Source organism: Scyliorhinus canicula, chromosome 11 (assembly GCF_902713615.1).
Source record: "Scyliorhinus canicula chromosome 11, sScyCan1.1, whole genome shotgun sequence".
In the NCBI taxonomy this organism is placed as follows: Eukaryota; Metazoa; Chordata; class Chondrichthyes; order Carcharhiniformes; family Scyliorhinidae; genus Scyliorhinus; species Scyliorhinus canicula.
In genome coordinates, this window is record NC_052156.1 from 24,842,964 (window position 1) to 24,855,280 (window position 12,317).

The 12,317-nt window shown below is 50.1% G+C and overlaps 1 protein-coding gene and 1 long non-coding RNA gene across 4 annotated transcripts in view; both read right to left on the reverse strand.

Moving 5' to 3' along the window:
• LOC119973940 (centromere protein P) overlaps positions 1-12,317 on the reverse strand; it is a 400,035-nt gene that overhangs the window by 308,468 nt on the left and 79,250 nt on the right. The gene's annotated exons all lie outside the window — the stretch shown is intronic.
• LOC119973943 lies at positions 3,379-4,369 on the reverse strand. The gene is made up of 2 exons (XR_005462423.1): positions 3,762-4,369; positions 3,379-3,622 (listed from the first exon to the last, which is right to left on the reverse strand). It is a non-coding gene; the product is annotated as an uncharacterized LOC119973943 (long non-coding RNA).

The window sequence follows — 12,317 nt, forward strand, 5'->3', positions numbered from 1 at the left end:
TATTTTGAACATTAGCCGGGCACTCAAATTGCACACGCTGATGCGTTGAGCCAGCTACCCTTGCCAACTAGTCCCCCAATTGTCGCCACCCTGAACTGCATGGACTAGTTGCCGGTCACTGCATTTAGGATCCGTGAGTTGACCCAAATGGACCCACTTCTTTCCAAAGTTCGAATGCATCGACAGATCCCAGGCAAATTACAAGCTTCCTTATCCAAGGTGTCTGAATTTCGTGTGGAGGATGTTGTACAACTTTGGGGTACGTGTGTCGGAAAAGAGCCACAGTTTGATCTTGCAGGATCTCGACAACGGACACCCCACGGTGTCAAAAATGAAAATGTTAGCACACAGCTATGTCTGGTGGCAGGGCCTGGATGCTGACAATGAACGATTAGCCCAACATTGTTCCATCTGTCAGGAACACCATAAACTTCTGCCTGCCGTGCCATTCCCCCCTGGGGAATGGCCAGGACGGCAAAAGGTGCGCTTGCGTGCTGATTATGCCGGGTCGTTTCAGGAGTTAATGTTCCTCCTCCTAATTGACGCCTATTTAAAATGGCTGAAGGTCCACAAGATGGGGGTGACTACCTCCAGGGCTACAATCGACAAACTGCATTTGTCTTTTTGTACCCATGGCATACCCGAGCTGTTAGTCACGGACAATGGGCGAGCTCTCAGGGTTTCCGAAGGCCAACAGGATATGAAGCATTTGGACTTTCTGATACCACACAGCTTTGAATGGGCTAGTTAAGAGTCCTGACGTTCAAGCACATATTAAGAAAACAGTCTTCGGGGTCAATGGACACTAGGCTAGCCCAATTCCTGTTTTGTTCCAGGACCATCCAGCATGCCGTGACTGGGGTGGCTCCGACTGAGATGCTGATGGGACGGAGACTTCGGACCCGCCTTAGCAAGGTCTTCCCTGACATCGGCAGGAAGGTACACCACAACCAAGACCTGCAAGGGTATTACTCTGTTTGACGTAGACTGCCCAGGCTCTCTGTACCAGGGCACTGTATGTCTGAATTTTGCACACACCGCCCAGTGGATCTCTGGGATTGTAATTCACCAGATAGAGTCAGTTTCTCCTACCAAATACAAGTCCAGGGTTGAGTAATGCCTAAGCACAGATCACATTAGGTCCAGGCGACCAATTCTTCTTAAAATTCCTCGAAATGAAAAGTTCTTGTCCAGCTGAACCTGACACCTGAGCGGGCCAGATCAGAACCCCAAGGGGGTCATGACGCCGATATGAGAGAGATCATCGACACAGATTCAGAGATGCAGACTTGTATTTGGTAGGAGAAACCGACTCTATCTGGTGGATTACAATCCCAGAGATCCACTCAATGGTCTCCGATGGAGAGTCCACAGTACAGCAGCCTCATGGGACTTACGAAATGACAATTATTAAAAACTCCCCATGAGCATCGCTGAATACGAGCTCCTCCATTAAAGGGGGCAAGGAACCCTGAACCTTGCATAACTAAACTTCAGAGTAAGGTCGACCAGTTTGAGTACTGACATAGAGAAGACAGCCGTCTGGGATCTTTTGTGCTATGTCAATAATAATTATTGTAATAAAGTTTTACTTCTTTCTACAACTCGGTGTGGACTTCATTCGTGGTCTACTAAAGCTTTGTAATCCTGACATATCCAGTCATAGATGGTGGTGGACAATTAAAGAACTAACAGAAAGTGGAAACTCCATGAACATCACCACCTCCAATGAGGGCCCCTCCCAACACAAGTGAAAAAGACTAGACTGAAACGTTCGCAACCATTTTCAACCCAAAGTGCAAACGTGCAATTTCAATTATACCATAGTCCAAACATGGACAAAGAGCTGAATTCCAGAGGTGAGGTAGGAGTGACTGTGCATTCGACTAAAAGTGATGTCAGAGAAACCTAGTAAAATTGAAATACATGGGGTCCAGAAAGAAAACTCAACAGCAACTCATCTACTACCATGGACAGAGTTCTGGCTGCTGTTCATCAATCATCTCTGCCCCATGACATCACTGCAATAATTGCTCAGGGTCATGTTCTACCTCCAACTATCTTCATTCTGCTGCTTCACCAGACCTTCCCTCCACAAGAAAAGTTGCATTTTAGGAGTGCAGTAAAGTGTCCCAAATTTCTTCACAAGAGTACTATCAAAGAACATTTACTACTGAGCTGCATAGAGACATTATGACAGGAAACCTAAAATTTAATCAAAGAGGTAGGTTTTATAGAGCCTCAGGACGAGAGAGAGGTAGAGAAGTTTTCAAAGAGTTTACGGCGAGGCTGCTTCCAAGGCTGAAGGCATGGCCACAAATAGTGTCGATAGTTAAAACAGAGGATGCCCAAGTGGCCAGAATTGGATGAGTACTGAAATCAAGGTCTGGAGGAGCTTACCGAGATATGGGAAGAGAAGCAATGGACAACAAATTTGCAAAAAATTATAAATGGAGACATTGGTGGACTAGATGCTGATGTGACGCAAGAAGCACAAGGATGATAGGTGAAACATTCTTGGTGCTAATTAGGATACAAGCAATAGAATTTTAGATAAGATCAAGTTTATGTAAGGTGTAAGATGGCAGGCCTGCCTGGAGAGTATTGAATAGTCAAGTCTAGAGGTAACAAAACCCATTAAGGTTTTCAATAGCAGCTGAGCTGAGGCAGGGATTGCATTGAGTATTGCCATAGTGAGATGTTGGGTGAAGCAACTTACTCACAGGTCTCCCAACTGTTTCTTGTTGCTGAAGAAATTAAACAAAAACTAAATTTGTCCACTAGGACAACAAAAACCACAATGGGGGTTAAAATGGCCCTGGGAGTTGCATAAAATGGGCAATATCAAATCAACATCTTCTTTCACATTCTAGTCAATCTTCTTATTTATTGGCTTCAAATTTGATTGTGTATAAAATGACTTCCAAATTCACTATTTCCGATTTTGCACTGCCACCTAATACAAATTAATCTTTAAATCAATGGATACATACAGCAGAACTAGTGGAAAACGTTCCGTGTCAAATATATTAATGTGAAATGCATATAAATCTGAATGCAGTATTCTGCTCTGAAGAAAATATATATTCTTGGGAGAATTAAAAACATTCCTAAATACACTGACACTTAAAACATGGCTAAGATTTATATCCAAACTGTATGCAATTTTCCTTCACAGTTTTGCCAACATAAAGTCCTTATTCAACATAATATTTTCCAGATGGCCTAAATGTTGCAATGTTGCATAACATTTTGGCACACGATAAATTCAAAGCCACTTTTTTCAGACACATCAAGCTGCATGCAACACTTTCCACATTCCAATGAGGTGTCTACATGGAACGCCTCTAATTACAGAGAAATAATTAAAGAAAGAAGTTCCAAGGATAAAGTTTTATTCAAAATACATTTTGTTTCCATACTTCAAACCACTGAAAAGTCTCAAATATGGACGGATTTCTGCCACATAATTATGTCACCCCTACACAGAAACAGATGCTTTTTCCCCAGAACAAAATTGTAGTAATTAAATAAGTGTTTAGCTGTAGCCATAATTCAAAAACAGATGTTTACGGGATTTCTTGCTGATTCTGGACTTGGTTTTAAATCAATCTGGATGTACCTGGAATGCACATAAAGAAATTTTCACTGAAAACGATAATTTGCATTTAGGTGGCAACTTCAATGAATAACATTTCTTCAAGGTGTTTTACAGAAGTACAATTAGACAAAAATGGATTGCAAGACTGAGAAGTACATACAAAGCGGTCTAGGCAGAGGGATTGAAGGAGGAAATTCCAAAGGCTTGGACTGTAATGACTCCTGTGCAAAAGCTCCTCGAATACTGTATCCTCCAGAGATGTGAAGTTAGGAATCATCAAAGAACTCGAATTCCACCTATTTGCAGCTGCTCCAACCACATTCTGGCCCTTACAAAGCAGAGAAGCAATATTCCAGAAAAAAATCAAGACCAGCACCGCCTGTTATTAGCCTTCAGTTATCCACATAATAGGACTGACGCTGTAGCTCTCAAGGATTATCCTCTGACTGCTATGGGTAATACTGAAGAATAGCAGGTCTGGTGGCTTTTTGGACGAAACAAAGGATGGCAGACACTGGCACTGACAAGTCATTGGTGGCTGTGACCTCTGGAGGCTGTGGGGAAAGGTAGTGGAAGGGGTGAGCAGAAATGAAAAGTTCAGCTGGCTGAGAAGAGGGCTGAGAGAAAATGGAGACCAACGAATTGTGTATCTGCTCAGCCCACTGTCTTCCTCTACAGCAAATTCAGCAGAGACTGCACTGTCAGAATAGGGGTTTCTGAGCCAAACCAGACAATGTTTAACACAGGAGTTGGCTCCCACAGTACAAACCATCGTCTTACAAGATGGAAGACTGCCATGTGATGTATCAGGAAGACAGATGTCATGGTCCAGTTTGTTGCCATTCCAACATCTATCAGCATTGACGGTGTGACACTGGATGGTGTTGATAGCTTCACATAACTCGGCTCTGGAATCACCATCAAACTGTCACTTGATGCCAAAATCAACACACGTATCACCAAAGCTACAACTGTTATGTCGAAGCTCCGCTACAAGGGCGCTTATAAGTTAGTTTCAAAAATGATGGACACCGGCATTGACAACTGTGAGACCGACCGTGACTTGTGAAGATTGACTTTTGGAGGGACATTGGAAGAGGAGCGCAGAAACAGAAAGTTTTTCTTCTAAAAAATGTCTTTAATGGGTTTCATACATGATATAATTGCAAATATTCACACAGAAAAACAAAAAACAAAGTAGAAAACACGTAACAGGAAAGGGGGTCTTTCCTCCCACTTTCTTCTCTTTCCTTTTAACAAATCAAAACAGGGTGGAAATGCTTTTTGTTTATCTCATTGTGTTTTTTTAAATCTCTGTGCACTTGCATCAGCATCGGCCATTCCTTCGTCCCGTTCTTGCTTTCTTTCTCTCACCTTTCTGTGCTTGATGTAGCTGTTATATTCCCCTGCGCTCTACCCCCAGTTTGTATTTCCTCTTCTTTTCCTCCCTACTGGCTCCCCCCTATTATCCTCCCCTCCCACCCACTGCCCTCCTCCCTTCCTGCCCCCCCCCCTTTTCTTTCCTGTTCCGCTTGGTTACCCCTTCTTGCTAACACACCTCCCCGCCTCCCAGGGGGCCCTTTCTCACTTCCCTCTCTATTATCTTTGCTTGGCTACTTATCCCTGGCTCCTGATTACTTATTTATTTCTGCATTGGCCACAAACAGGTCCCGAAACAATGAATGGCTCCCATGTTTTGGGGAAGCTACTTCCGACCCACGGAGGGTGAATTTGATTTTCTCCATTTGGAGAAATTCCGATAGGTTGGACAGCCATTCTGCAGCTTTAGGTGGTGCTGCTGACCACCAGCCGAGCAGGATTCTACGGCAGGCGATTAGGGAAGGAAAAGGCAAGGGCATAAGCCCTCCACCCATGAAGAGATCTGACTGGTTTGATATCCTGAAGACTGCCACTTTCGGGCATGACTCCCCCCTCATCCCCTCCACTTTGAACACTGTGTCGAAGAAGACTGTCCAGTATCCAGCAAGTCTGGGGCAAGACCAGAACTTGTAGGAGTGGTTGGCCAGGCCTCCTTGGCATCGTTCACATCTGTCCTCCCCCTCCAGTAAGAACTTACTTATTCGGGTTCTTATTAAGTGGGCGCTATGTCCCACTTTTATTTGCATTAGGTTGAGTCTTGTTCATGTGGAGATGGAGTTGACCCTATGTAGTGCTTCGCTCCAGAGTCCCCACCCTATTTCAAACCCAAGTCTTCCTCCCACTTCCTCCTTGTCGTGTCCAGTTTGGTGTCGGCCCTATCAGTCGTTCGTATATAGAACAGTACAGCACAGAACAGGCCCTTCGGCCCTCAATGTTGTGCCGAGCCATGATTACCCTACTCAAACCCACGTATCCACCCGATACCCGTAACCCAACAACCCCCCCCCATTAACCTTACTTTTTTTAGAACACTACGGGCAATTTAGCATGGCCAATCCACCTAACCCGCACATCTTTGGACTGTGGGAGGAAACCGGAGCACCCGGGGAAACCCACGCACACAGGGGGAGGACGTGCAGACTCCACACAGACAGTGACCCAGCCGGGAATCGAACCTGGGACCCTGGAGCTGTGAAGCATTTATGCTAACCACCATGCTACCCTGCTGCCCGCTACATTTCTGCCTGCCGAAAATGTCTGCGTCCAGTAGTTCTCCTAATGGTGTCCGTCGTGTGGTCGCGGGTACGTGCTTGTCTCCTTCCATAGGAAGTTTTTAAGCTGCAGGTACCTTTGCTTTGTCCTTTGCTAGCTGGATTCTTTCCATCAGTTCGTTCAGTGTTGTGATCCTACTGCCAGTGTTTATGTCCCTGACTGTCAACGTTTCCCCGTCCTGTCTCCACCTTTTGAAGGTGGCGCCGGTGAGTGCCGACGTGAACCTACGGTTATTGCAGATGGGGCTGTGTCGGACATTTCGGTTAGTCCGAATCGCTGACATAATTAGTTTCAGGTCTGGAGGGTGGTACCACCACTGGGCTGCTGGTGTGCTTCTTGGGTGGGGATGGGCATGCCGCCATGGCGAGGACCCAGAGCGAGGTCCTCTGACAGGAGGCCTCCTCCGCGCCCACTCACTCAGCTAGAAACAGAAAGTTTTGAAGATTTCCGGCTGCGGTGATGCGGAGCTAAGCTGCACGTTCGGTAGCTCCCGCTATTTTCGGTCTTTTGGGCTCTTTTAAGGGCCCGTTGTGGACTTTTCCCGGTGTGGGAACACATCCACTGTGCTTTTCTGCCGGTGGATGGACTGGATTAGGAGTGGAGCGGTTAAAAAAATCGGCTTTGGAGCAGAGAAAGGTGCGAGGCAGGCAAAACAAGATGGCGGCGGGCGGGGAGCCGGCAGCGTGGCAGCAGTGGGCGCAGGAGCAGCTTTAGAGAGCTGAAGGCTGAGCTTTTGGAACCGCTTAAGGCCTCGCTGGACAAGCTCACGGCGAATCAGACGGCCCAGGGTGTCAAGATCCAGGAGCTACGGCAAAAGGCCTCGGAGAGCGAGGACGAAATCCTAGGCCTGGCAGTGAAGGTGGAGTCGCATGAGGCGCTCCACAAGAAATGGCAAGCGAGGCTAGAGGAGATGGAGAATTGCTCCCGTCAGAAGAACTTGCAGATCCTGGGCCTCCCAGAGGGGCTGGAAGGTTCGGACGTGGGGGCCTATGTGGCTGTGATGTTGAACTCGCTCATGGGCGCGGGGTCATTCCAGGGGCCCTTGGAACTGGAGGGTGCCCATCGAGTGCTGATGAGGAAGCCCAAGCCGAATGAGCCGCCCAGGGCGGTGCATGTCCGTTTTCACCGCTTCGTTGACCGTGAGTGTGTGCTGAGATGGGCGAAGAAGGAGAGGAGCAGCAAGTGGGAGGATGCAGAGATTTGGAGTTATCAGGACTGGAGTGCGGAGGTGGCAAAGAGAAGGGCTGGTTTTAATCGTACAAAGGCAGTGCTTCACAAGAAGGGGTGAAGTTTGGCCTGTTACAGCCGGCACGCCTCTGGGTCACTTACAAAGACCGCCAGCTCTACTTCGATTCCCCGGAGGATGCCTGGGCCTTCGTTCAGGCTGAGAAGTTGGACTCGAACTGAGGACTGGGGGGCTGGGGACTGATGTACATAGTCCGGAGGCTTTGTCCTCCGTGGTATCCTTTCGTTTTTCTGGTTGTGGTTGTTAATGTCTTTTTGCCTTTTTTATGCTTTTTCGTGTATTTGGGGCTCTTATTTATTCATTTTGTTGCTTTCTTGTTTATTCACTGGTGGAGGGCTGGGGAGCTGTTTGCGGGCCCGCTGGGTCACACGCCCTTCTTTTTCCCGTGTGTCGGGTCTGGGGGGTGTGAGATGGAAGCGCGGGCTTTCTTCCCGCGCTGGAGGAGCAGTGGGCGGAACTGGCACTGGGTGGGGGGAGTGGTGGTTGTGTTGCACTGGGGAGGGTCATTGGGGTGGCGGGAGCAGCCGGGGTCAGCAGGAGTCGGCTGACTTACGGAAGTACGATGGAAGGAATTACGCAGCTGGGGGGGGGGGGGGGGGGGGCTAGCTAGGGGGGTGGGGGGGAATAGGGGGGAGATATCGGTTGCTGCTGGAGGGGCTGAAGGGGAACTACTGGCGATGGGGGGAGTTGGGAGGAGGGTCTGCCAACATGGAGAACGGGCCTGGGGGGTTCTGCGGGCACGTGGTGAGCCGAGGGAGAGCTATGGCTGACCGGCGCAGAGGGCAGGGGAGGACTCCCTCGATTCGGCTGGTCACATGGAACGCGAGGGGGCTGAATGGGCCAGTGAAGCAGTCTGGGTCTTGGCGCACTTGAAGGGGCTGGGTGCGGACGTAGTCATGCTCCAGGAGGCGCACCTTAAGGTGGCGGACCAGGTGAGGCTGAGAAGAGGTTGGGTTGGGCAGATGTTCCACTCGGGGCTAGATGCGAAGAATCGAGGGATGGCGATTTTAGTTGGTAAGAGTTTGTCGTTTGTGGCTTCGAGTGTGGTGGCGGATAGCTGTGGCAGATACGTAATGGTGAGTGGTAGGCTTCAAGGGGAGCTGGTGGTTCTGGTTAATGTGTACACCCCCAATTGGGACGATGCAGGCTTCATGCGGCGAATGTTGAGCCGGATTCCGGACCTGGAGTCGGGGGGGGCTTGATTTTGGGAGGGGATTTTAATATGGTGCTGGACCCAGCTCTGGATCGTTCGAAGTCTAAGACGGGCAACAGGCCTGTGGCGGCCACAGTGCTGAGGGGGTTTATGGATCAGATGGGTGGGGTAGATCCTTGGAGGTTTTTTGAGGCCGGGAGGTAGGGAGTTCTCCTTTTTCTCCCATGTCCACAAGGCTTATTCCCGGATTGAGTTTTTTGTACTCAGCAGGTCGCTAATCCCGAGAGTGGTGGGGGCGGAGTATTTAGCGATAGTTATATCGGACCACGCTCCGGATTTCGTGGGCCTGGAGCTGGGGGAGGGGAAGGATCAACGCCCGCTGTGGAGGCTAGATGTGGGACTTCTATCAGAGGAGGAAGTATGTGGCGGGGTCCGTAGGTGCATAGAGGGGTATTTGGAAGCTAATGATAATGGGGAGGTGCAAGTTGGGGTGGTCTGGGAAGCGTTGAAGGCAGTGGTTAGAGGGGAGCTGATATCTGTTCGGGCGCACAGGAAAAGGGGGGAAAGGGCTGAGAGGGAGATGTCGGTGGAAGAAATGGTAAGGATGGACAGGAGGTATGCGGATGTCCCGGACGAGGGGCTTTTGAGGAAGCGTCATAGTCTCCAAGCGGAGTTCGATATACTGACCACCCGGAAGGCGGAGGCGCAGTGGAGGAGGGCACAGGGAGCGGTATACGAGTACGGGGAGAAGGCAAGTCGGATGCTGGCCCACCAGTTCCGGAAGCGGGAGGCAGCGAGAGAGATAGGGGGAGTTATGAATGTAGGAGGGAACCTGGTGCATCTGTATGTAGGAGGGACATTAATGGGGTGTTCAGGTCCTTCTACAAGGAGCTGTGCCCCCTAGGGAGGGGGGCGGGATGGACCGCTTTCTGGACAAGCTGGAGTTCCCAAGAGTGGAGGAGGAGCGGGTTGAGGGGCTGGGATCCCCAATCGAGTTGGAGGAGCTGATTGAGGCGCTGGGGAGCATGCAGTCAGGGAAAGCACCGGGACCTGATGGGTTTCCGGTGGAGTTTTATAAGAAGTTCTCAGACCTGCTGGGCACGCTGTTAGTGAGGACCCTGAATGAGGCGAGGGAGGGGGGGAGCTTTGCCCCCGACGATGCACCGGCTGTTGTTGCATGCGGATGATTTACTGCTGTACAATGCGGATCCGGCGGGGGGGGGGATGCCTGAGCTGTTGAGGATACTTGGGGAGTTTGGGGATTTTTCGGGCTATAAGCTCAATGTGGGAAAGAGTGAGTGGTTTGTGCTGCACTTGGGGGAACAGGAGAGGGAGATAGGAGAGCTCCCGTTGAAGAGGGCGGAGAGGAGCTTTAGATATCTGGGTGTCCAGATAGCCAGGAGATGGGGGCCCTTCATAGGCTAAACTTTTCGAGGCTGGTGGAACAGATGGAGGAGGAGTTCAGGAGGTGGGATGCGACCCCACTCTCCTTGGCGGGCAGGGTCCAGTCGGTTAAGATGACGGTGCTCCCGAGCTTTTTGTTTCTCTTCCAGTGCCTCCCCATCTTGACCCCGAAGGCTTTTTTTAGGAGGGTGAATAAGAGTATTCTGGGGTTCGTGTGGGCGCGGAAGGCCCCGAGAGTGAGGAGGGTATTCTTGGAGCGAGGCTGGTAGGTAGGTGGTTTGCCGTTGCCCAACCTGTGTGGGTACTACTGGGCTGCAAATGTGGCGATGATCCGTAGGTGGGTGATGGAGGGGGAGGGTGCCGCATGGAAGAGGATGGAGGTGGCTTCCTGTGTGGGCACGACTTTGGAGGCACTGGTGACGGTCCCGCTCCCACTCCCCCCGGCAAGGTATTCTACGAGTCCAGTAGTGGTGGCTTCCCTCAAAATTTGGGGCCAGTGGAGGTGGCACGGGGGGGGGGGGGGGGGGGGGGGGGGGGGGGGGGGGGGGGGGGGGCAGAGAAAGTGAAGCCTCAATCTGGACCCCGTCAGGTCACCCCCTCACCCCTGACACAAACCATCGGTTTGCACCAGGGAGAATAGATGGTGGGTTTTTGAGTTGGCATAGGGCAGGCATCAGGCGGGTGGGGGACATCTTCCTCGACGGGAAGTTTGCGATTTTAGAGGAGTTGGAGGGGAAGTGGGGTCTTCCCTTCGGGAATACTTTCAGGTATATGCAAGTTAGGGCGTTTGTTAGGCGGCAGGTGGCGGAGTTTCCGCTACTGCCGCCAAGGGGGGTGCAGGATAGGGTGCTCTCGGGGACATGGGTCGGTGAGGGTAGGATCTCGGCAATTTATCAGGTGATGCAGGAGGGGGAGGAGGCCTCGGTGGAGGAGCTGAAAGTGAAGTGGGAGGAGGAGCTGGGGGAGGAGATCGACGAGGGGACGTGGGCAGATGCCCTGGGGAGGGCAAATTCGTCCTCTTCTTGGGCTCGGCTCAGCTTAATTCAGCTGAAGGTGCTGCATAGGGCGCGTATGACTGGGACCAGGTTGAGCCGATTCTTTGGGGGCGAGGACAGGTTTGGGAGGTGTCTGGGAGGCCCAGCGAACCACACCCATATGTTCTGGGCGTGTCCGGCTTTGGAGGGTTTCTGGAAGGGGGTGGCGGAGATCCTGTCCAGGGTGGTTGGCTCCAGGGTGGAACCGGGCTGGGGGCTCGCTATTTTTGGGGTGGCATCGGAGTCGGGAGTGCAGGAGGCGAGAGAGGCTGGTATTCTGGCCTTTGCATCCCTAGTAGCCCGGCGCAGGATCTTGTTACAGTGGAGGGACGCGAAGCCCCTGAGCCCGGAATCCTGGATCAGCGACATGGCTGGGTTCATTAAACTGGAGATGGTCAAGTTTGCCCTGAGGGGGTCGGTGCAAGGGTTTTTTCGGCGGTGGCAGCCTTTTCTTGATTTCCTGGCGGAGTGTTAGAGGGTGGTCAACTTCAGCAGCAACCGGGGGGGGGGGGGGGGTTTAGCGTGTTTGTTTTGTAACTATGGGTTTGGTACTTTTTTGTTTTTCTTTCTCTTTGTGTTGTTAATTTATTGCTTTGTATGGGGGAGGGGAGGGGCTTTTGTTTCTGTCTTGTTTATCTTATTGTTGGGAGAAAATGTGTTGTTGGAAAATTTGAATAAAAATCATTTTAAAAAGAAAAGAAACAGTTGAGAAGAGGGCCCAGAGAAAAAGTTTGGATTGGATTGGATTTGTTTATTGTCACGATATACAGTGAAAAGTATGTTTCTGCGAGCAGCTCAACAGATCATGAAGTACATGAAAAGAAAAGAAAAGAAAATACATAATAGGGCAACACAAGGTACACAATGTAACTACATAAGCACCGGCATCGGATGAAGCATACAGGGGTGTAGTGTTAATGAGGCCAGCAAATCATGCACATTCTTCACTGTCTTTTTCTCTCGCAAATGCAGAAGAGACTGCCATGCCAGAGTGCGGCTCCTGAAACATCTAGCAACGTTTAACACAGAGTTGACCACCACAGCACAAGCCATCAACTCATGAGAGTAGACTGCCAATGATGGACGAACTAAGGAACTCCATCCATGTCAAAAATGTGAAACTTTGAAACGTTTCTTTCATTGTACAAATTTAGGGGGGAAAATGTAAAGCAATTGGTTATTTACATCCAATTGCTAGAGAAACAAATAAAGTATTAAAATCAAAAA